General features: G+C 35.6%; 2 long non-coding RNA genes across 2 annotated transcripts in view; one reads left to right on the forward strand and one right to left on the reverse strand.

Moving 5' to 3' along the window:
- The first annotated feature begins 1,182 nt into the window (after positions 1-1,182).
- The window catches only part of LOC140511386 (uncharacterized), a 63,023-nt gene continuing 37,565 nt past the window's right edge, over positions 1,183-26,640 (forward strand). The window contains exons 1-2 of the long non-coding RNA XR_011969536.1: positions 1,183-1,247; positions 8,928-9,044. This is a non-coding gene — a long non-coding RNA (uncharacterized lncRNA). The remainder of the gene's footprint in view (positions 1,248-8,927; positions 9,045-26,640) is intronic.
- Positions 4,715-26,640, reverse strand: part of LOC140511384 (uncharacterized) — a 304,185-nt gene continuing 282,259 nt past the window's right edge. Inside the window, exon 11 of the long non-coding RNA XR_011969534.1 lies at positions 4,715-5,218. This is a non-coding gene — a long non-coding RNA (uncharacterized lncRNA). The remainder of the gene's footprint in view (positions 5,219-26,640) is intronic.

Here is a 26,640-nt window from a genome sequence, read left to right on the forward strand (position 1 = left end):
TTGATTAAATATTTACAGTTTTTCACTTTTAGCTCAAACTTCCTTTTTAAAATTTATTTCATGCACTTCCTTCCATATACATACTATATTTCCCTAAACCCATTATTTCTTTTCCCACCACTATACCTTTGCACAGCTTATCCATCCATACTTGAAATAAACTACATCCTTCTCTCCACCTTTCAGAGTTCCTAGTTTCCTGCAAGAATTAGTTCATTCACCATCTCCTATAGGAAGTCTTAATTAGTCTTATCAGTTGTTAAGTGATCTTCCTCTTATCTCAGTCTCTCTGCATCTTTCTCTCTCTCCTCAAATATTCAAAGCAAACTTCTGGTGTGGGTACTGCAACTTCTATCTCTAGTTGAGAGATTAAAAAAAATGCAGAGACTTTAGCTGGCTTAAAGTAACTTGTTCAAGGTCACAAAGTTATTGTGACTGAGTCCCATCTATTTCAGCTAAACTGTATATATCATTGGGATTAAACTAAAGGCCATTCCAGTAAGATCAAGTGCAAATCAAGGATGTCTGTTATCATTACTGCTAGTTCATATAGCTTTAGGAATGCCACCTATAACAATGATATAAGCAAAATAAATTAAAAGGATACATTTAGGCAAAGAATAAAACAAAATTGCTACTTTTTCTGATGATATAATGATTTAATAATCCTCAAGAGTCAATTAACATTAATGAATATAGGAAAGTTGAAGAATAAAAGATAAATTCATATAAATCATTAATACTTTTGTGTATTGCTAAAAAAAAACTAACAACAAGAAATGGAAAGAAAAATGATATTTGAACTAGAAAACTTATTTAACACCTGGGAATCTACACACCAAAACACCCAGGATTTCTTTGAATAGAATAAAATTTTTCTCATCTTTAAAATGAAAATGTTATTGGACTTCAAATAAAAAACATTACCCACATATACCACTGGAAAACTTTATACTAAATTCAGAAATTGGATCTTACAGCTATAAAGGGAAAGGAAAGGGGAATGCATCATCACATGTTTTCATATTACCAGAGAAGGAGACTAGTGTCTTGGAAGCGTGCTAGATTTCGATCTGGAAAAACAGGTTTAATTCTAGATCTATTACTTACTGCCTGGGTGATCAGGTAGAACTACCAGGGGTAATTCAATTTCACTTTATGTTACTTTCCCTAAATGGTGCAGCCAGGGATTGAACAAAATTCTAAAGTACCTTCCAGCTCTGGGATCCCATAAATCTTAGGCACAGGTATGTTAACTCAAAACTTTACAACACTTTTCCCTCTCCTTGTATATTCCTATTTGTTACAAGATGGGTTCTTCAATAGTCTTGAAAGTCACATTTGTGTGGGTACGTCATCATGTGATAAGTTTAGTAGAAAAAGGCACAATGCAGGTTATTCCCCTCCACCTCCACCTGCGATCAATCTCTTCACTGTGAAGAGCTTACTAATTTAGACACACTAGCAGAAGTGTTTCAGATAAATTGTCATAATGTTATGAGGGCATTTCTGAGAGAAGTGAAGAGCTAGAAGATTTTCAAGGCAGTGATTAGTAATTTATAACACCTTGTTTTTGAAAAATCTTTTTTGCTTTAGCCTGGTTTTACTCTACTGTGAAAGTTTTTTTTTTCTCCTTTTTTCCTTCATCTTCTAGCAAGTAAATTTTTGTTTTGAAAATAATATGTTCACTGTCTCTATATCTTGAATGAAGAAGGGAAGGCCTGGGGGAGGGTGTTACTTTTATCTTAATAACATAGATGTGATATAAGATGAAAGGAAAATACTAGGAGTAATTTTAACACTGGAATAAAAAAAGAAGTGAAAATAGGAATGAAAATGATCCATTGAATTATAGAATTAGGAAAATTCTATGAATTATCTGTAACGTTGAAATGATTTAGAGGAACAAAGGCAAGAGGATTAGGAAAAGAATCCTTGATGGTCTTCTATTGTTTCTTTATCCTTAAATGTGTTTTATTTCATTTCATGAAGGCAAACCTTGGTAGTGCCAAGACCAATTTTCACAAATAATAAATAGCCATCAAAAAAGCATTTATTAAGTACTTATTATGTGACATGCAAATAGAAAGAGTCCTTTCCCTTAAGGGGATATAAGGAGATACCAGAAACAATTCCTGCCTTCAAAGAGTTCATATTCTATTAAAAGATTTTGACAACAAACTTTATCTTCACACTTGACTCACTGGGGTAAAAAAAACAACAACAACAAAAAAAAACACCAAAAAAAACTTTATTCTATATTGCATCTTTTAAAACATATGCCTATTTTATGTCTCATTCAAGGAAAGTCTTGTAACTGCACTATTAAATTAATCATTCAAATTAATTGTTAAAAATATTTCCCACATTGGTCAAAATTCCTGCATTTCAAATCTGTTAACTGAGTCTGAGGCTAAACCTTGGGGGCAGGGTGTTAAGTAAGGGACTGAACGAGCTGGAAAATATGACTGTCCCCAGTATCTTTCTGTTCATATCCCCTTAAACCAAATAAATTATTGTAGCTGGTGAGTGGTGCTGTTCTCCCTTTTATATAGACTTCTAAAGAGCTCATTTAGAGTCTGTGGCTGGGAGAAAAGGGCAATACTATAGACTCTCAGCCTGGGAGTTCTCTTTATGGAGCAACTTCTGGGCTGAGCTGTAGGAGGCTGCATTATCCTTGACCAAGTTATTTGTCCCAGAAGGCCGGACGTACACTGTTGTTGTCCTTGCTATATACATCATAGCTTAGATACAACAAGTTCCAAAGCACAGTTTATCCACAGTTTTATGCAAAGTCTTCTTTGGAGCTGTCCCATGGGATGTCCTTAGAAAGCTATTGACCAAATATAGGTCATCAAAAACCCTTAAAAACCTTAGCAATATAACCTTGACATATTTGCTGAGGAATTTAGATACTAGTGATATCGTAAAACCAATTGTTTTTGTGGGGTTTTTTTTTTCACTTACTGTTTCATTCACTGTTTCATTCAATTTTATATAAAGGGTTAAAACTCATTTCTAACAATGAAATTATGGTAATGGCATTAGGTAAATTAAGTGATTGTTGTTTTTGCCAACAGGCTGCACTCAAATGATATAGAAAGCCAAGATAAAACACAGAATCAATTGTCTACTTGACCTTTTCTAATCAAGTACAGTAATACTAATTACTCTAATTTTAATTAAAATATTCTTTTTTAGCCTGCAGAAATCTCAACTAAATGAGGTGCTGAAATTTCTAAAACACCTAAGTGCAAAGTTCTTCTCTTGAGCCTATAGTAGGTACATCATTCATAGTCTGAATCTCAAGGGTTAAATTATTAAATATGGTTGCTAAAATCACTTGTTTACATTAAAAATGGCAAAAAAAAAAATGATATGTCTTTTGGTTGCACCAGTGTACCTGACATTTCTCTAAAGTCTACTGATACAGACAAAAAATGAGGTAGTTTTTAAGATTTATTTATTTTTAATTTACACGTTAATTTGCTCCATTCTAATTATGAAGGAATTATTTTCTTCAGTGAGCTTTTGGAACTTCTTTTTCATTTGGACAATCCTGATCTTCAGAGCATTCTTCTCCTCATTGTCTTTTTGGACCTTATTTGACATTTGGGTTCGTCTATATTTTAAAGTGTTATTTTCTGCATTATCTTTAGGGTCTCCTTTGGCAAGCTGGTGACTCATTTTCAAGATTTTCTTGCATCATTCTCATTTCTCTTCACAATTTTTCCTCTGCTTCTCTTACTTGATTTTCAAGATCCTTTTTGAGCTCTTCCATGGCCTGAGACCAATTCATATTTTCTTGGAGACTTTGGATGAAGGAGCTTGACTTTGTTGTCTTCTGGTTGAATGTTTTGATCTTCTTTGTCTCCAAAGTAAGATTCTATAGTCTGACATTTTTTGCTCTGTTTGCTCATCTTTGCAGCCAAATAATTGACTTTCTAACTCTTTGTCAAGATAGGCCTCTGCTTCCGGTGGGGGTGGAGGTGGGGATGGGGGTGGGGGTGGATCTACTGTCCCAGGCTTTATGTGTTTGTATTAGCTGATCAATCTCCCACCATTTGGCGTCAGACCTCAATAGGACTGCGCTCTTTTCCAGCTCAGGTATGGTAGAAATTTCCCACTGACCTTCTATGCTGTCTTTGGCATTTGTGGGTGGAGAAGTCTGGAAACTATCACTACTGGCAGGGATTCAGTCCCTTGAGGCCTGCTCTGGCCCATCTGTGCTGACTGGCTCATGCTGGACTGTACAGTGCTCCGCTTCCAGCCAAGTGCAATAGATGTTTCCTGTAGACCTCCCAGTCTTTCCTGGGGTGGAGATTTGTATCACTCCATCACTTTGTGGGTTTTACAACTGTAAAATTTGTTTAGAGTCAGTTTGTACAGGTATTTGTAGTGGTTTGGGGTAAGAGCTCAAGCAGGTCCCTGATTTTAGTGCACCATCGTGACTCCACCCACTACAATGAGATATTGAAAAAGGTTGAGGTCAATTTCCTGATATTTTGAAGAGACAATTTGGTTTTAAACATCACAGGGGTGTCAGGAGGTTATAAACATGACCATAATGTGTTAAGCATTCTAGTTTAAAATCCCTTTACCCCACTTCTCACCCCATCAGAATCCTGTGTAATTAAATTTGTTTCTTTTTAGGGAACAGGAGAATAAATATTAAAAAAAAATTGAGGACTTCTGTGAATCTTTAAAAGCTTTATTTTATGTAGACAATGCCCCATTTTCAAAGTATTAAAGAATTATAAAATGAATTCTTTCATTTAATTTCCACATATACAAAGAAAGTATAATGTCATAGGAGAGTCAATATGGTATGGTGGCTAATGACTGGACTTCAAACAAGGAAGATCTGAGTTTGAACTCTGCATTAGGCACTTACTGTATGATCCCACTCAAATCACAGGCCTGTTCTCTGAATGTTCATTACCTCACCCTAAGTGAGTACCTGAATAGACCTTGCCTTAAAGGGGCCAAAATCTCTCATTGTATCCTGGACCATCTCCAGTCATCCTGAAAAATATCTGGTCACTGGATTCAGATGGCTCTGGAGGAGAAGTGACGCTGGTGATCTGCACAGCCTTCCCTCACTCAAAACAGTTTCAACTGTAAGTCATGTCATCATTTCTCTTATGGCATGGTGTTTGGCAATGAAGGATGAATGCAACTCGAATCACTTGAAAATTCTCTGCTTCATTTTCCTTGCCTGTAAAATAAGTAATAATATAGATCTCACCTTACAGGCTGGATTTGAAAATCAAAAAAGATATTAGTGAAATAGCAATGTCAGTTGTTAATATATGTCAGTGAGTTTCAATTTGTTTATATTCTATTTTTCATAGAAGCGTATAATAGAATCACAAAGTTACAAATTTAAAACATTAGAAGAGACCAACCTGAGCCGTCCAAAAGAATTCTCTCTAGAGCATCTCTCTATGTGCTTAACTGCCCTTCCTGCTTGAGAAGTTTCAGTGATGGGGTGCTCAATAAAAAGGAAACCATTAAATTTTTGGATAGCTCAGATTTTTATATGAAGATGTTTTTCCTTAATGTAATACTCTTGGATATAAAAGGATAGGAAACCTATTTTCCCTGAATGTTACTATATCCTTTTAAATTAATTGCATAAGCCAAGTACTAAGTTAAACTTTTCAATTTGTGATAAGAGGGAATAGCTGTGTAAGTGTTGAGGGATGGATACACTACAAACTAAAGTATGGACTTTGTAACTTTGATTCTAACACTATGGTACCTTGCACAGCATGTGACTAATAAGAAGATTTATCCTGAAACCCCAGTCCTCTCAGTGTGCATCTGTTCACAGACAGATGAACTCACATACATATACAGTAGCAAATTATTGTGTGGTTTAAAATCTCAGTTGAATTGTGAGTGAAGACAAACATGCAGATGAATCAGACTCTTTTTCAAGGTTGTATATGTAGTTGGGATTGGAAACATAAAACCTCAGTGGGAATATTCAGACTTTGGAAGTCTTTTCGGTTTTTCAGAGCAAAATAAATTTGGTTTGGATTTAATGTTCACATATTTTCAATGTGATACAGGCATTTTTGAATGTCATTTTAGAAAAAAAAATATTTGTGTAGGTTTTTTTTTTTCTTTTGTCCAGATTTAGGATTTCACTAGTATAGGACAAACTCATTTAAGAAACTTCCTTATCTCAATACAGAACAGCAACTGTTTTGTAACTTAGAATGTACGAAAAGATCCTGGAGGTACTGAGAGCTTAAGAGATTTATCCATATGGGGTAAGGAACTTGGAGACTCCAGACTGCATGTAGCCCTCTAGGTCCTCAAGTACAGCCCTTTAATGGAATCCAAATTTCACAGAAAAAATTCCATTAATGAAATGATTTATCCTGTAAAACTTAGACTCAGTCAAAGGGTCTCACTTGAGGACCTAAAGTGCTACATGTAGCCTCAAGTTTCCCCTCCCTGGTCTATAGTTTACAATGATAATGTAAAAACTAGGACTTGAAATCAGGTCTTCCACATTCTGATGGCAGCCTACTATGCATTATACTAGGATTCTTCTAATGAGTTTTAAAAGCTGCTTGAATATTTATATAAAACATATTTGAACCCAAAAAACAAATTGGCATCATTTATAAAGAAATGAGAAAATTTTCAGATATCTCAAACTAAATCCATCATGTCTACCTTTGAATAACAAATTAAAATAAGAAAACACTTTCTCTGTTGATAGTAGAGTTGCATCATCCTTGTTTAGGTTGAAGGGAATGTTGAAAAAATAAAAACTAATGATGCCTACATTTTTACATCAGCCTCATTTCCCAATATATTTCTCCTCTCTTCATCAACCTGAGTCTTACCTTATAATAAAGAAATATAAACAGCAGGTGGCAATGGAAAATTAATAAGGCTCAACTATCAATCATTCACTGAGAAAGTGGATCAAGTGAGCTTGCTCCTACTACTCATTCTCCTTCATTTCTTATAAGCAGTGTTTGCTCAGCAGCTTCCTCTCCTTAAACATCACTTTCCCTTTCCAAGCAGCTTGCTCCTCTTCCCTTGGGGTATGAAACCCTGTCAAGAAATACAGTTACACCCAACAAAAAGGAAAGTGATGTTCTGTTGACTTTACTAGTTTTATAGCCTGGAAGTACTTGAATTACAAATTCATCTTTCAATGTCACAACAGGTGAATACCGATCTCCCAGTAGGTCTGCTCAGGCTTAATTAGCTCCAAAGTCTCCAGGTTCAATAAAAGCCCAAATGCTTCAATCTTTCTAAAGTGAGAGATATTTTCTTTCTTTTCTCTTCATTTATAAACCTTGAATAAAAATGTATATACAGCTTGAAATTTCTGTTGAGCAACATCTTTATCATATTGACTGACTTAAGGGAGGGGAGGAGAGGGTAACCTTTTTAAACAAAGATGCTCTTGTACTTCCTGAGGGAATTGGGTTTCAACTATAAGTGAATCAGTCATGTAATGTTTAATCTTCTTCTGAGACTGCCAAAGAAAAAGTGGAATGAAGGTGACTGATCTCTATCTCCAACCTAAACTGGTAGGCAGTGTAGAATTTTCTTAGACTGTGATTCACACTGTGTGTACTTGTAGCCTCCTTTCAACTCCTCAGAGAAGTTACTTTTCTGTATTCCCTGTTTGGTTTTTGTGTATTTTTTTCTTGACATGACTTCGCTTCCATATCTTCCAAACTTAGAGTTCCACTCTATGCATAAGATCAGAGAGACCCTAGGTAACTTGTCATCAATTTAAACCTGAAAAATCCCTCACAGCATGCACAATACTAGATAGGCCATTTGATACAACATCTTCATTTAGTATCAGAGATCCAGAGGTAAAAGTGATCTCAGAAATCCACCTAGTACAATTTCCTCTTTTAAAGAGAAGAGACTGAAGCCCAAGGAGATTATGTGACTTTCTAAGGTTATACTGATGAGTGTTGGGCTTTGGATTTCAAACTAATTCTTCACTGCAGAGTTAATTTATTTCCACTGTACCATGTTTGTTGTGCTTCTTTTCCTTTGTTCCACATACAAACCATCAAGTAGAATACCAAAATGTGGGTTATGAAAGAGAGGGGGGAGAAGCAGTTCAGCAAATTGAAACAATAAATCAATAACATCTGAAAGAATATGAAATGTTCCATATCCATAGTCCCCAACATTTCTAAAGGAAGTAAAGAGATGAATTCTCACACGTTTTCTTTAATGCATAGATCATCATTACGATTGCAGTTTATTTTTTTATTTTATTATGTAGTCATTGTAAATGTTTTGCTGATTCTATTTCCTTATCTTTGTATCTGTTCATTTTAATGTTTCCATATATCCTTTTATTCTTCATAGCCATTGTCTTTTAAAAATGCATTAATATTCTGGCACAGTCTTGTGGCACACAAATTGTATGTACCGCAACATGATTAGTCATTCCTATAATTAATGGACATTCAAAAGTCTGTATTATTCCTAGTTCTATAATACTATGAAAAATGTTGCTATAAATATTTTTGTGCATATTAATCCCTTCTTTGTTGACTTCCTTGTGTTATAGGTTTGGGAGAGGAACTGTTGGGTCAAAGAATGTAGACATTTTAGTCATTTTCTTAGCATAATTTCAAAGAGCTTTCTTAAAGGGAAAGTATCTTAAGTGCTTTATAAACATTTAAGTGTAATATAAATGTCATCTAGTACTATAATTTGCTTTTTAAAAAACTAGAAAACTAGTTACAAAATGAGACAAAGAAATAATATCCTCATTAAAAATGTAAACGCTAGAGAGGTAAGAGAAGAAAATGCAATCCATTCAGGGAAAAAAGAAACCAGGGAGCTAGAAGACTTTGTGTTCAAATCCAATCTCTGTCTACTTGCATGACTTCAAGTCTCTTTACCACTTTGTGCCTCAGGTTCTTCCTCTTTGTGTATGAAACTTTTGGAGGTCAATGTCTATTACTGAATAAAAATTTTAAGTGCTTCTCTACATAACCTCTTGCAAGTCACAAGTCTGTGAGAACAGCTAACAAGTAAGTATCCTTCCTTCCATCTTAGAGGGACTTGGTAGTGTATTATTCCTTTCTAGTTTGCCTCCCTCATTTTCTTGTTTTATATCTACTATGCCAGAAAATCTTCCTCACTGTGCACACTCAGTCCAACCCTGGACCTGACATCTTGTAACGACCTGTTTCTTTCCAACACCTTCCACTGTTTGCATACATCTCCCTTTCATGAGGATGTCCAGATTGATCATATCTTCATTCCTCTCCAAACTGTACTTCTGACTGTGCAGAAGTGACTTTATTATTCCTTCCTTTGAGAAGATGAAGAATTATTGAATAAGTTAGGCAGGGACTCTTTCATCATCTCTATAATACAATTGAACTTTGTTAGTCCTCAAGTGGTTCAAAGTATTACTTCCTCTCTATAGTTAAATTCCCAAATTCCAAATACTATAATTAGAAATATCTTAACTATTAGACATTTTGAAATTTTAGTATTTCCTTTTATATACATATTATATAAAATATATATGCATATATATATAAATACATATATGTATATATAAAATATATATATTTGTACAAAAGGGTGCAGGTGGGTGGGACATGGATAGAGCAATGGGTTTGGAAACAAGAAGACTCAACTTCGTGAGTTCAAATCTGGTCCTAGATATTCATTAAATGTGTAACCCTGGGAAAGTCATCTAAGTCTGTTTGCCTCAGTTCCTCATCTGTAAAATGAGCTGGAGTAGGAAATGGCAAACCACTCTAGTATCTTTGTCAAGAAAACCCCTAAATGGGATCACAGAGGGTTGGACACAACTGTTAGACACAACAATTTATGCAAAAAGATATATCACAATGCATATTATATACAGTATATTCACTGGGTTTTTTCCCTTAATTATTCTAAAAGAAAAAAAGAAAAATAGGTGGGAGATTCTATACAAGTCTATGTTTAATCCAGCCTCACAAGGGGATAAGAGATTCTGTAGTGGGACTAGTTTGAAAGCAGATTTTCTTATTTTTTACTATTATTTTATATTTTTCCAATTACATGTTTTCAATATTCATTGTTTATAAAGATTTTGAGCTCCAAAATTTTTTCCTTCCATCTTTTCTCCTGCTTCTTCCTGAAGACAACAAACCATCTGATATAGGTTATATGTGAGGGAGATTAACTTTTTTTTTAATAGGTTATTTTTTTTTTTCAGTTCTTAACATTCACTTCCACAAGAATTTGAATTCAATATTTTCTTCCCATCTCCCCACCCCCCACCCCAGGACAGCATGCACACCAACCACCCCTTCCTCCAGTCTGTCCTCCCTTCTATCACCCTCCCTTCTTCCATCTCCCTTTCCCTCTATTTTTCACTACAGCTAAATAGACTTCTATATTCCATTGGCTCTATAGCTTAATTTCCAGTTGCATGCTAAAACAATTTTTAACATTCATTCTGAAAGCTTTGAGTTTCATATTCTCTACCTCCCTATCTCCTTCCCACCTACCCTCACTGAGAAAACAAGCAGTTTAATATAGGTCATACAAGTGTAACAGTGCAAAGCACTTCCATAATATTTGTGTGTGTGTGTGTTCGTCCTTCGTTGCTGAAGACCATGCTGTCAGAGAAATGATGACATGACTTCCACTTGACTTTGTTTTGAGTGAGGGAGGGCTGTGCAGGTCTCCAGCCTCACTTCTCCTCCAGAGCCATCTGAATTCAGAGACCAGATATTCATCAGGATGACTGGAGATGACCCAGGATGAGGCAATGGGGGTTAAGTGACTTACCCAAAGTCACATAGCTAGTGAGTGTCAAGTGTCTGAGGTGAGATGTAAACTCAATCCCTCCTGACTCCTGCACTGGTGCTCTATCCACTGCACCACCTGGCTGCCCTCCATGATATTTATGTTGTAAAAGACTAATGACACTTCCCTCTGTCCTATCCTACCCTTCATTTGTTCCATTCTCTCCTATGACCTGTCCTCCCACAATATTGTTTGCTTCTGATTATCCCTTTCCCCAATTTCCTCTCCCGTATATTATCTTCCCTCTCCTATCCCCTCCCCCTTGCCTTCATGCTGGGTAAAGTAGATTTCCATATCCAACTGAGTGTGTGTTATTCCCTTCTTATGTCAAATCCCATGAGAATAAGGATCAATTATTTCCTTTCATCTCCCACCTCTTCCACTCCATTATAGAAGCTCTTTCTTCCCTCTTGTAAGTGAGATGATTTGCCACATTATACCTCTCTCTTTCTCTTACTCGTAGTACATTCCATTCAACAGTAAATTTTATTTTTTTAGGTGTTCTCCTTTCATATGAAGCTCACTCTGTGCCCTCTGTCTCTCTCTGTCTCTTTCTTACCATATATATATATATATATATATATATGTATATATATGTATGTATGTATATGTATATATACGTACATATATACACACATGTATGTGTGTATATATACACATATACATACACACATACAGACATGTACATATACATACCTACACAGATATAATATACACATATGTACATACCCATGCATACCTACATGTATATATATATATATATATATACATATATATATATATATATATTCCCTGTAACTACCTAATACTAAAAATGATCTCATGAGTTACAAGTAACATCTTTCCATGTAGGAATGTAAATAGTTCAACTTTAATGAATTCCTTAATGCTTCCTGTGCTGGTCTTTTCAACAAGAATGTTTGGAAGCCCTTTATTTCATAGAAATCTCGTTTTTCCCTGAAGTATTATACTCAGTTTTTCTGGTTAGGTGATTCTTGGTTGTAATTCTAGCTCCTGTGACCTCTAGAATATCATATTCCAAGCCCTTTGATCCCTTAGATGCTGCTAAATCCTGTGTTGTCCTGATAGTATTTCCATAATACTTGAACTACTACTTTCAGGCTGCTTGTAATATTTTCTTCTTGACTTGGGAGCTCTGGAATTTGGCTTTAATATTCCTAGGAGTTTCCCTTTTGGGAACTTTTTCAGGAGGTGATCAATGTATTCTTTCCATTTCTATTTCACTGTCTGGTTCTAGAATATCAGGGCAGTTTTCCGTGATAATCTCTTAGAAGATGATGTCTAGGCTCTTTTTTGATCATGGTTTTCAGGTAGATGAATAATTTTTAAATTATCTCTCCTGGATCTATTTTCCAAGGCAGTTGTTTTTCCAATGAGATATTTCACATTGTCTTTTATTTTGTCATTGTTTTGGTTCTATTTTGTTATTTCTTGGTTTCTTATAAAGACATTAGTTTCCATCTGCCCCATTCTAATTTTTAAAGAACTATGTTCTTCAGTGAACTTTTAAACCTCCTTTCCCATTTGACTAATTCTGCTTTTTAAAGCATTCTTCTCCTCATTGACTTTTTGGACCTCTTTTGCCATTTCTGTTAGTCTATTTTAAAGGTGTTATTTTCTTCAGTGGCAGAATAAGGTACCAGTCACTGAAGTCCTTGTCCGAGTTGAAGTGCCAAGCATTCAAACTGTGCTTCAGAGATCACAAATCTGATGGGCTGGTTATGTTGTTCGATTGCAAAATATTGGCTTGCCCAAAAGACTATTTTATGAACAACTCACATGGGGCAGACAATCATGTGGTGGTCAGAAGAAGAGATACAATACACTCTCAAGGTGTTTCTCAAGAATTTTGCGTTTGACTGGGAGACACTGGCACAGGACCACTCAGCATGACATGCCCACATCAGAAAAGGTGCTGTGTTCTATAAGCAAAGCAGAATTGGGACAGCACAAAGTAAGCATAGGATGCACAAATTTGGAGTATCCGCCCCAAATACTTATACGGACTATCTGTGTCCAACCTGTGGTAGAACATTCTGAGCTTTTATTGGTCTGAGCAGCCACAGTTGGACACACTGAAACTTCAGTTTATCATGGTGATGTCATTTTGGTCCTCTTCAAAAAAAAAAAAAGGACAACAACCAACAACCAGCCAATTTACTTCAGCATTTTTGAGTCTACTTTAGCAAGCTTTTGACTTGCTTTTCATGATTTTCTTGCCATTGTTCTGATTTCCCTTCCTAATTTTTCCTCTACCTCTCCTACTTGATTTTCAAAATCTTTTTTGAGTTCTTCCATGGTCTGAGGCCACTGCATATTTTTTGGAGGTCTTAGGTGTAGAAGCCTCTTTGACTTTGATGTCTTCATCTGATGGTATATTTTGTTCTTCCTCATCCAAAAGGATGAAAAAAATAACTTTTCACCAAGAAATTAATTTTCTATACCCTTATTTTTTCCCTTTTTTGGGCATTTTCCTAGCCAGTTACTGGACTTTTGAAAGTCCTTTGTCAAGTGGAGGATATCCTCTAGTGATCTGTAAGTTCTCACTTCCTCCAAGGTAGCACAGTCAAGGAGACTTTATTCCTCTCCTGGCTTACACTCTGGTCTGGGAGCAACCACTAGCACTCTTTTCTCTCCAGGATTTGTAAGAAATATTCCCTCTCCAGAGCCTCTACCAGCTTCACCTCACCAGTGCTCCTCCTCACCCCAGGACTGTAACTCAGGATTAAGACCCAGATTGAGTGCTCCCTTTCCCCAGGGTCTTTAGGCTGAGGGCTACAAAAGCCAATGCTGTTGCCACAGTGGCTGCTGCCTCCCTGGGGCTGGAGTTGAGATTGGACTTGGCTTCCCTCTCACCCAGGTGAAAGAGCTTTCTCATTGACCTTTGAAGTTGTCTTTGGTCTTAGTGGGTCGAGTAATCTGGGAACCTCACATGCTACCTGTGATTCTGTGCCCTGGAGCATGATCCAGTCCTGTCCTTGGTGCTTGACCCCATCTGGGCTGCATTCCACTCTGAGCCCAGTGTGATAGACCTTCCCTGTAAGGCTTCCAGGTTGTTTTAGGCTGGAAATATGTTTCACTCTGTCGTTTTGTGGCTTCTGATACACTAGAATTTGGTTACAATCATTTTTTACAAGTATTTTATATGCTATGGGGTGAGAGCTAGAGCAGGTCCATCTTTGTACTCCACCATCTTGGCTCTGCCCCAGCAGACTAACTTTCAAAGCAACTATTTTGAAAGGGAAAAGATGTGCTCATTCCTGAGACCTTTGGAAAACAAAAATAGGATTGCCAGCAGGGAAGTAACTAGCCAAAGGAAGATAAACATCCTATTTACATAAGGAGGAGGCCCTTTTACCTTCAAAGGAGGAAAAGATAAGAGGATGGGAAAGAAATGGAAAGGAGAAAGTGATTAGAAACTTTGACTATTTCCTTCTTCTTATCCTTAAAAAGAAATGTAATTTATTGTGTAGGAGAAGATTTAGAGTCAGGAAACATTTTAATCCTGCCTTTGACAGTAGTTTTGTGACATTTGTGACATTTAAGGTCCCTTAGGCTCCTTTTCTTAATCTGTAAAACAGAAAAAAATATAATAGGGAAAATCTGCAGTACTTATCTCACAAAGTTATTGTGAAGATCATATGATTATAAAGTGCTTTAAAAATCATAAGTTCATATATAGATGTCAGGTTATTATTATTATTCATATCCTCCCTCTTCCACTCCTATCTGTACCTAATATGGGAAGGGACATTCTCCTCGTACCCTGAGTTAGAACCCTAAAGGCATTTTTCTGTTAAAAAAACAAAAAAACTTATATGCAATATTCAGTTGTATAGTGACATTAGCAATTATCTACTCCAGAAAGGCAGCACAATGCATAGAGAACTGGGTTTGGAATTGGGAAGACTCTTCTTCCTGAGTTCAAATCTGGCCTCAGACACTTAGTAGCTGTATGACCCTATGCACAGCACTACACTCTATCTACCTCAGTTTCCTCACCTGTAAAATGAGCTAGATAAGGAAATTGCAGACTACTCTAGTATGTTTGCCAAGAAAACCCCAAATGGAATCATGAATAGTTGAATATGACTGAAATGACTAAACTCCAGAAGCATTATCTGCTTCCCACCTATCTTTCCAGACTGATTACTTATTTCCCCTTGCGCACTCTGCATTCAAATGCCCTGTAGACCATCTATCTCCACTTTCCACAAGGCCTAGAATGCTCTCCATCTTCACATTTGCCACTTAGAAACTTTAATTCTCTTAAAGGTTTAGTTCAAAGGTTGCCTACTTCCACAGGCCTTCACTCTTCATACTAATTACTTTCATTGTCTTTTATAAACATGCATACACATATACACAGATGTGTATGCGTATGAGAAGATATATATGAAATATGTCATATATGCATTTCCTTTCATATATACATGTGTGTATATATGTGTATCATGTCTGTGTATATGGATGTATGTGTATATGCATATGTGTGTGTATTTGATGTTCTCTTTGTTCCATCTAGTAAAAAGGAAGCATGTTGAAAACAAGGACTTCTTCATTTTTTCTTTATGGTCCCTATCTAGGTTCCTGATATATTATAGTTGCTGAAATGAACTAAGCATCCTGAGTTTTTAGGGGAATCCTGACTTCAAATATTCCGCCCCATTTCCTCATAAGCTATGAAAATGATCTGGAAATTTCAATAGTTTGGCAATAGTGAACCAGTGAATCACATCAGTAAGCATTATGATTGGCCACAATAATCCCTACCTGTAAAAGCCAAACTCTTTTAACTATCATGCTGAGTTCCCAGATGCAACAGCTTGTAAGACTGTGGCAGTCTGAAAAAGCTGACTGAACATGTTCCTGGCTTTCTGGTTCAGCAAAGAAGATCACTCTCATTTTTCGATCACTTGGATTTTGTTTTGTAGGAATGTCTATATGACTTATAGCATTGTTCCTAGGGGAGAAGGCTTCAATGTTTAAAACAACTTACTTAGCAATGAATTTTGTAAACTAGGGTCTTCCAGTACAGACCGCATCCATGACTAAACAATGTGGGTGGTGTGTGTGAGCACAGTAAATGGAGAAAGAGAAAAGGAGACATGGAGAAAGATCTGTACATACACATATAATTAAACACATGTACTTTGTAAATGAAGGTGAAAACCCCGTGGGAAAAAGCTGCATGTAATGTAATGGAGCAATCATTTCATGCTGTATTCTTTTTTCCATGCCTTTCTTAATGAGTGAACAGAAGTAAATGGTTGCTGCAAGGCTTACTTCATGGAGTATTACAATTTCTTCCTCTGCTTGAATGTCACTTTACATGCTCCTTTTTTTGAGAAAAGTATATGCCTACTAAGCATAGTGTGGGCTCCTAACATGATTTATAGTGCAAATTACGGACAATATTTTCAGTAATTAATGTCTGTATTACTTGGAAATAAGAGCTAATTGTTCTGTTACATGAAGGAAATAATATTCTGGACCTTCTTTGTGTAATTAAAGGATTCTGAGTTTCTGTAAAAAAAAAAACCATTAAGGAAGATTTTAAGCTATAACAGATTCATCTACACTGGAAAAGCTTTGAGTAAAGATCTAGTGAGAGAATGTGGATCCTACTATTACTCACCTCATTTCTATTAGTCTATGTTCAAGAAGGAGCTACTGCATGGATTTATCCAGTCACAAAAAAAATAATAAAATTTCAAAATTTTTGTAGAAAGGTTGTGATTTGAATCAGTGATGGTTGTGCCCACAAGATAAAATGGCAGATCCATCAAACAAGTAATATTGCTTCCAGAGTTTGCTTTGACCTATTAGATAATTCAAAATATCTTTTGATATCTCAAAAAATAAAAGCAAAATGACAATATAAAGTGTTATCATCTAATCTACATTTAAAGTAAATGAAAACCTGTTGATTAATTTTACCAAATGATATGGGTTTTAAAAGTGACATACAGTCCAAAATTAAACACAGAATAATTCTGACTACATACAAGTAGGGAGGGAATATGAATATAGTCATATTTGGTAGTTGGAAAACATGGGTTCAAATACACCCTTATGAGCTCCTCTTGCTGTATAACCACATCTGATAAAGTGTGGCTATACAACATCCTCAAAAGGAGAACAAAGAACATGATTGATTATCATTAAAGCAATCTCCTATTGTACCAGTCCTGGGTTATAGTATATATTTTACAAATCAAATGCATTGCCCAAACTTACTGGATGCAGTGGTAGAAAAAAGTTTTATTGGTTTTGTCGCTTTTTAATATTATTTGTGATCCCCTTTTGAATTTAATTAAAAAGCACCAAATTTGTTAATTCATGTAGCAACCACTGGAAAACAAGGGCTACACAATTCTTTGAAGGAGTTTAGGCCTCTCAAACTCTGCCCCTTACCACCATCACACACACACACACACACATACACACACACACACATGCACACCTAATGTTTCTAAAGTGAATATAAACTTCCCCGGAGAAAAAGAATGAAGAGAATAATATTACCAACTTTACTTTGTTTATTTTCTACATTATGTCAGACTGTTCACTGGCTAATGGTTAGAGTGGAAAGGATTCTGAATTAGATATTGAAGTATTTGATACCTGCTACATCTATAACTTGCTAAGCCTTACTTCTGGTACTTATTGAAAATAGTGGTAGGCAAGGGATTAAGCAGATTGGCTATAAGGTCTCTTCAAATATATAAATTATGCTCCAGTTAAGTCCGCTGATAGATGTGATCATGAAAATAAGAACTAACAGTGACAGAAATATATGAATTATACAAATGGCTAAGCATTTATGAAATCTTAGGTCTCACAACTTACTCAGTGGCCAAGAAGGCAGAACAATTAACTCAAATATTTGCAATATAGAGAAGAGTCCATAAGACTGACAGTGAGGCACTATAGATAGAAAATTGTTTTCAGACCCAGGACAAATGAGTGAAAAAATTATTAAAAATATTTATTGAGCACATATATTTTCTGATCACTAAATTAAGCATGGGGGTTATACATGCAAAGGTGATGGCTCCCATAATCAAGGAGACAACACAAAATAATAGTCATTATTTATATAACAGTCAAGATTTGGAAAGTAGTTTACGTTCACTATTTCATCTTCCCAACAACACTGTGAGATAGGTACTGTTCTTACTGTGTCTTTATAGATAAAGAAATTGAGGGTAATGGAAGTTAAATTAAAATATAAGAATTTCTAATGCCAAATAAGAGAGGGGTGATTAGGAAAAGGTTTTTTTGTCTGTGAAATTAGGAAAAGGTGAACAGACAAAAGGGCACTCAACTGATATCCTCTTGTCAGAAGAAATGATCATGTTGATTTCATTATAATTAGAGCAAGAAGTTATAGTGGGGTAGTACTAGGACAGACTGGAAAATGGTCAAGATCTAAGAGCAAAAAAGCCTTCCTTTCATTCTCCTTTTCCTCCTCCTCTTTCTTCTCCTTTTACTTACTTCTGCACCTCTGTCTCTCTGTTTTTTAATTTGTTTCTCTGTGTGTGTCCCTGTCTGTGTGTGTGTCTGTCTCTCTCTCTCCTTTTCCTTCTCTATTCTTCCTGTCCCCCCTTATCTTAAGACTGCCCCTCCTATTTTGACAAGGTTGCATGTTCAAGGACTTCTCACAGTCCAGTTCCACTGTGATCAACCAGAACTCTAATTTGCTCAATTTCTAGTGGGTTTGTCACTTCTGTGGCCACCTGGTCATCTGCCACTCCTGGATACCCACCATAAGAAATGCAACCTAAATGCAAACACATTACCAGCCTAACGCACTACAGTGCAGGAATCCTCAACTCAAGAGATTTACTTTCTTTGCCTCCTTGATAGAAAGGAGTAGAACAATGTGTCACCATGCCCAGCTTGGGGCAAGACTATCAAAGATTGTCCAGATATGGTCTCTGGAGTTTTATGCAGTGGATCCATCAGCATTTTATAACTTGTAGAGTCATGTTACAAAATGACTTTTGTGAAAGAATGATCTGGGTTTACATCCTGTTTCTCACGCAAATTTGTTGTGGGAATCTGACCATGTCATTTAAACTTGTAGTGTCCAAAACACTAGGGCTACAGTTTGCAGAGCATATTTGTTAATCGACAATATTGGCAAAGTGACTTTCTTCACTAATGACAAGGAAATGATAGTGTATGTAGACAACTGCATTGTTGAATTCACGAGAGTGAGCCAAAAATTAATTAGCTAATTGAAATGGAGGCATCTACCTGTGACTATGTAGTTCCTGAAGATTTTGTTTAAACTTTCATGATGATGGATGCCTCACCCTCTCCCCCTTACATTTTTTCCAAGCTATTGAAGTGATTTCACATTCACTCATCTCTGTAAAAATTTCACTTAGTTCATAAACATTTGCTTTTTTTTTCTTTTAGTATTAGAACTTTATCTCTCTTTTGTTTTTCAAGTGGCATTGTAAACATTAATCAGCACTTGGCTTACACATACATTGGGGGAAGACAATTTTCCAAATGAAAATTTCTGAGTGAGTAGAGAGTGTAGTTATAAAATTCCAGTCCATGAGTGGAGGTCAAGCCAACATCCGCTGTGTCTAGCCCACTCTTGCCTACATAATTATGCACAGTTCTCTGTTGTATGCATTCACTCAAGCATATAATAAGTTGAGATTCAATGAACTGGAACATCCTGATTCAGGTGATGTTTGAATAAGTTGTTTTCCTGCTGCAGCTCAATAATTTTTCTCCCTCTCCAATCTTGACAGCAGGACTAAAATATTCATAGGTATGTTAGCTACTACAATATATTATGATCATTTTGGTCAGCATACTAAAAGTTATCAGTAGCCCCCCAAACATAGAAGTTTTCTGTAAAGATAGCATAATTGTCAGAAGCTTAAAAATATAACAAGGGCACATTTTGAAGCATCAGGATAGTGTGGCCCAGTCAGTCCAATGAAAACCAGAGTGGCTAGATATGAGAGATCTTGTTTCAAAGGATATAAGGATATTAACTACCATGCAGAATAACATCAGGAAACTGTAATAAAGAGATCAATAAAATGTGGTTGCTTAAGTAATTGTTCTCTTTTGTGAAAGGACATCTTGACACAGCTCAGTCAGCAAGGTTGGTCTGCGTCAAGGTTGGTTTGTATTTCAGATGATGTTGGTCATTTTTGATGTAGTGGATGGACTGATCTTGTTATTCAACCAATTCTTAATTCACAGGATTATAAAACTATATAAACTAACTACTGATTCCAACATTTTTGTTCATATAGTTATAAATATAGAAAGAGAACATATTATAGGATGTTAGGTTGAGAAAGAAATACAGATATCATAGGAGCATAGATTTTTTAGCTGACAGAGACCTCAGAGGATCATCTACCCTGAGTCTTTAATTTTATACACAAGGTCATCAAATGAGATAATGTATGCAAAGTACTTTACCAACTTTGGACTGTAATAGAGATATGAGCTATTGTTTTTCACAAGAAGAAACAGAGACTTGATCAAGGTCACACAGCTAGCTAATGGTAAAGCTGATACTGGATTCAAGGTTTCATAGTTTTGTGTTAGTTTCACAGAAATAAGCTGTCTCTGTAAGAATGACTAAGCTTATGCACTAGTTCAGAGATTCTTATTTAGAATAGGAATGGGGGTTCATTTCATCAGTATCAGTCACTTTCAAATAAGTAAATTCTTTCTAGTGATATGAGGAGGGGGGAACACCTTCTCTTAAAGAGTTGCTTAGAGCACTGAGATGTTAAATGATTTGCCTAGGTTTATACATCCATTAAGTACTTGAGGTAGGAATTAGACTGATATCTTCTTGGCTTTAAGACTGACTCCTTAAACTCTATGCTTCCTCTTCTAAATTTAATATTCCCAGTTAGATTAATTACAGAATTCATTTTAATGAACAGAACAAATTATATTAAGTGATAAAGTACAGGAAAAAAATACAGCATTTTCAAAATCTCACATTCCAAACTTGCTTCCTTTCAAAAATTTAAGGAAACCCTAAACTCTTTGAAAAACAGCTTTGTAGACCTTTCCTTATCAAGTTGTTTCTTCAAGATTTCACACTTTTAATGTTTTTTAATGAAATGCTAGAACAAATGCTATAAAATACATAAGTGACAAAAATCATCAATAACTACCACCAGTGATTCCAGAAGAGCTACAGACTATATATGTTTTCTTGTCTGGTCTCTATAACCTAGGACTGAGATTAGTTGACCACCTTAGATTAAGGTCAAGGTTTAGTATCAGAAAAACTGTACCTATACATTATAATTAAACAAACTTTATTATAGGCTAAATGTGAATTAAATATTATTTAAATTATCTTTGACTCAGTTTAAACTCATTTCTTCTTATTCTGATCTCGATGAAGCAGGAAAATACCGACTTACCATCCTCTCTTCCATAGAATCAAAGAATAACAGGGAATTCTAGTTTTATATACTTTCAACCTCAGATATAAAATCCATCCAAAGAGGACATCTAGCCTCTGCTTGAGGATGAACAATAAGAAGAGGCTGACTAAATTTCAAGTCAGACTATTCTGTTTTTTAATAGGGCTAATTATATATTTTTTTCTTTATATTGAGCCAAAATTTGCTATTCTATTGCTTCTGCCTTGGGACCTGTCCAAATTCTGCCCTTTGGAGCCAAGAAGAGAGAATCTAAATACTCTCCCAAATAAGATTCATTAAGGTCTTTAAAACCAGATATCATGCCATCTTCTAAATTTTCTCTTCTCTAGTCTCCAGTATGAACAATGTGGGTTACTTGAACCAATATTTAAAAAGAATTCCTCCATGTTTAGGTTTGCTTCTCCTGAATACTGTTTAATTATTTTCCTAAAATGTGACATTGAAAACTGAACAAATCAGATGTAGTCTGACTAGAGTAAGATATGGATGGATTTTTCACCTCCTTATTAGATAGCACCTCTGTCTAACTGTTACTAAAACTCAATGCAACATTCTATTAAGGTTGGTTTTGAATTATTACAGGTGATAGTGAAAACTCCATATTTACAATTTATGTTTTGTTTTCAACTAGTGAGGAATATTATTGATTTAAAGGCTGTTATTTATATACTATCTATCCCCTGAATTAAATGCGTAGGCATATTATTTTGCTATGTTATAGCAAATTTTTCCATTTCTAGTTTTTTTTTTCTTTTTTTTAGTTTATTATACAAAACCTTCCTGTAGAATTTCATTCTATTCTCTAGTAACCAAGGTCAGTTTGAATTTTAATCTACTCATCCCAGAATACTGAATTTTTATTCCATCTTCTTCCCTATATCTTAAGATTTGTTGACACATGTAACTCTAGTAGTCAAGTCAAACAAGTGGTCATTTTGTTCAAACAGTAAAAGTTGAAATTTTGTGGTTCCATGGAAATAGCACTACATTGGGATTCAGGGGACTTCCTTGATTCTCATCCTCACTGTTCCACTAGTTCACTATTTACAACCTTTAAACAAATCATTAAACCTCTATTTTCATTAGTTCTCTATTTTAGACATAAAATGAAGAGCTTGGATACAAGTATGTCTCAGGTCCATTTCAGCTCCAAAATTCTATAACTATGATTTGCTTGTGTAGACATAGCTACAGTACTATGTAAAAATCTATTGAACATCCTCTCTATTCTCTCATCCAGGTCATTAATGAAAGTGAAATGTGTTAACACTTTGGCAGCATGATTTGATTTCATACTGCACAATCAAAAGGAAAAATAGTCAATCGATCCATAATAAAATATGAAAGAAAAAAATGGGAAATGTGAGAAAACAAATTCTGTCCAAATGGAAAGATATTTTGTCATTATATTACAGGGCTCTAAGCAATTCCCTCTAGTCAGAAAATTACAGGCAAGTGTCAATCATATTGATACATGTGAATTAATGTACAAACATGAATGTTATACTTTCATTATTATTGTTCTACACTCATTCACTTTTCTGATTATAACTCTTTAACATAAGGTAACTATTAAAAGTCACTTATTAAAGAAATACAAATCATATCATGTGATTTTTGCTCCTATTAAAAACCTACAGAATATCAGTGACCATAATAAGTACAGAGACCTTGGGATACATGGGTTTTGAATGAAGATTTAGGTTTGGGTTTATTAAAGTGAAATACTCTTTAAATGAAAACAGTGTATATATATATATATATATATATATATATATATATATATATATATATATATATATATATATATATATATATATATAATGGATAAAAATCATTATAATCCTCTTTTGATGAAAGGGAAACATGTAGGCTAAAAAAAGCCATCGAGAGTATTTATGGTGAATATCTTCTTGTTCTTGTTGTATGTAGCCTGTGTAGGTTATGTGTGTCTGCACTGTAAAAGTATGCTCTGAAACTAATAAATTGTCCTGAGAGTTTCCAGATGTCTCTTTTACTTTTATCTCAGGAAATATATTTGGGGTCATATATAACAAGGCCTGAAAGGGAGGAAAAGTCTTTATCAATAACATGAAATGACCTTTCCAATGTTTGCAGAAAATCATTATTTTCCCCAAATTTGAGAGGGGTATTTTGTCCTATAAAATACATAGATGTGGTATCATGATTATTTGGTTTGGAAATTTGGTCCTCCCATATATATATATATATATGCACAAAACTTAATAATAGAGACTGACGTTCACATGTCATTGCTGATAAGTCATTTAATGGCGGGAGGTAAGGAAGGAGCATCTTAAAATGAGGTGAACAAAGTAGTAAGTATTTATGTAGAATTTATTAACTTTCAATGATTTGGACCAACAATTCCATTATTACCTGCTGTTCACAGCATGTTTTCGGTATACTGGATTTTTTGGTTTGTGACCTAGTAGAGGATCATGTTTCAAAAGTATGAGCAGTCCTGCTATCTCAGTCATTGTCCTAGGCAAGTTCTCCTACTTCAGCCAGAAATGTTTTGATAAGAAAAGAAGAAGTGAAAATCTGAAATAAGTGCTGCTAAGCATGCTTTGATACAACCTAAAATGATGCAGTCCTTTAAAAGAGAGTTGAGTGATAGTGAGGAATCTGATCAGATTAAACTTGCAGAACAAAAACAGAGAAGGTGACAGCTACCTTTAAAAATTGAAGGTCTGTCACATAGAGAAAGGATTACATTTACCCTTTCCAGAACTAGGAGTGATATGTTGAAACTTTTTAGAGGTATATTTAGGCTTATTGCAAGAAAAATATAGATGTGCTAGCAATTAAAATGATCTACAAAGTGGAGAGTTTAGCCTTGGGAGGTATTGGTTTCTTCCCATTAATGCCTATAAATATATAACAGATAAGGCACCCAAAGTTGAATGCTTTTCTTTTACAAAAAATAGTTTATTTATTTTTAGATTTTGACATTCATTTCCACAAAATTTTGAGTTCCAAATTTTTTCCTCATCTCTCTCCTCCCGCCACCCCATAATACCTTGAATTCTGATTACCCCCTCCCTCAATGTGCCCTCCCTTCTATCACACTCAATAAACCCTACCCTTATCCCCATCTTCTCTTTTTGCTTGTAGGGCAAGATAAATTTCTATGCTCCATTGCCTGTATTTCTTATTTCCCAGTTAAATGCAGTAACAATTCTCAACATTCTTTTCCAATACTTTGAATTCCAACTTCTCTTCCTCCCCACCCATCCCCACTGAGAAGGAAAACAATTCAGTACAGGCTATATATGTGTCATTTTCCAAAAGTCTTCCATAATGGTAATGTTGTGTAAGACTAACTATATTGCCCTCCATCCTACCCTGTCCCCCTTTTCTTTTCTATTTTTTCATTTGACCTTGTCCCTTCCCAAAAGTGTTTACTTCTAGTTATTCCATTCTCCCATTTGCCCTCCCTTCTATCATCCCCCTCACCCCACTTGTCCCATTCTCCCCTACTTTCTTGTAATGTAAGATAGATTTTCATACCAAATTAAGTGAGCATGTTATTCCCTCCTTAAGCCATGTATGAAGAGAGGCAAAATCACTTTTCCCCTCTCACCTCCTCGCTTTTCTCCTCCATTGAAAAAGATTTTTCTTACGTCTTTTATGAGTGATAGTCTGTCCCATTTCATTTCTCCCTTTCTTCTCCCAATATTTTCCTCTCTTACCCTTTAATTTAATTTAATATTTTTATGTATATCATCTCTTCTGATTCAACTCAACCTGTACTCTCTGTCTGTATGTGTGTGTGTATAATCCCTCCAACTACCCAACTACTGAGAAAAGTCTCAATAGTTACAAATATTATCTTTCCATGTAGGAATGTAAACAGTTCAGCTTTAGAAAGTCCTTTATGATTTCTCTTTCCTGTTTACCTTTTCATGCTTCTCTTGATTCTTGTGCGTGAAAGTCAAATTTTCTATTCAGTTCTGGTTTTTTCATCATGAATGCTTGAAGGTCCTCTAAATCATTGAAAGACCATTTTTTCCCTTGAAGTATTATACTCAATTTTACTGGGTAGGTGATTCTTGGTTTTAATCCTAGTTCCTTTGACTTCTGAAATATCATATCCCAAGCCCTTCAGTCCCTTAATGTAGAAGCTGTCAGATTCTGTGTTATCCTGATTATATTTCCACAATATTAGAATTGTTTCTTTCAAGTTGCTTTCAACATTTTCTCCTTGACCTGGCAACTCTAGAATTTGGCTACAACATTCCAAGGAGTTTCTCTTTTTTGATCTCTTTCAGGAGGTGATTGGTGGATTATTTCAATATTTATTTGACCCTTTGGTTCTAGAATATTGGCGCAGTTTTCCTTGATAATTTCATGAAAGATGATGTCTAGGCTCTTTTTTTGATCATGGCTTTCAGGTGGTCCCATAATTTTTATATTGTCTCTTCTGTATCTGTTTACCAGTTGTTTGTCCAATGAGATGTTTCACATTATCTTCTATTTCAATCTTTTGGTTTTGTTTTTTAACTTCTTGATTTATCATATAGCCATTAGCTTCCTTGAACTCCACTCTCATTTTAAAAGAATTATCTTGTTCAGTGGGCTTTTGAGCCTCCTTTTACATTTGGCTGATTCTGCTTTTTAAAGCCTTCTTCTCCTCATTGGCTTTTTAGATGTCTTTTTCCAATTGAGTTACCCTATTTTTAAAGGCGTTATTTTTCTCGGCATTGTTTTGGTTCTCCTTTAGCAAAATGCTGACTTGCTTTTCAAGCTCTTCTATGGCCTGAACCCATTTAATATTCATTTTGGAGGTACTGGAGGCAGAAATCTTGACTTTCTCTGACAGTATGCATTGTTCTTCCTCATATGAAAGGATAGAAGGAGATACCTGTTCACCCAGAAAGCAACCTTCTATGATCTTATTTGTTTTCCCTTTTTTGGGCACTTTTCCAGCCAGTTACTTGACTTCTGAATCCTTTGTCAAGAGGAGGGTCCTAGTGCTCCTCCTTCCCCCAAGACTGTGCTCAGGGATGAGAATCAGATCAGCTGCTCAGTTCCCCCAGGGGCTCTGCATGGGTGCAGGGCTGCCACTCAGGGCTGAGGTTCAGATCCCTTGCTCAATTCCCCCAAAGCCTTTAAGCTGAGCTATCTGGACAATGGACCCAGGTTGCACCCACAGCCACTGTTGATGCCTGCTGCTCAGTGCTGCTGCTGTTGCCTCTGCCACCTGGGGCCAGTGCTTGGGGGACCCTGCTACCCTCTTGCACAGCTGGGAAAGCCCTCCCACACTTCCCCACTGACTTTTGAAACTTTCTTTGTTGCTTGTGGTTGAGGG

The sequence above is a fragment of the Notamacropus eugenii genome, chromosome 6 (assembly GCF_028372415.1).
Source record: "Notamacropus eugenii isolate mMacEug1 chromosome 6, mMacEug1.pri_v2, whole genome shotgun sequence".
In the NCBI taxonomy this organism is placed as follows: Eukaryota; Metazoa; Chordata; class Mammalia; order Diprotodontia; family Macropodidae; genus Notamacropus; species Notamacropus eugenii.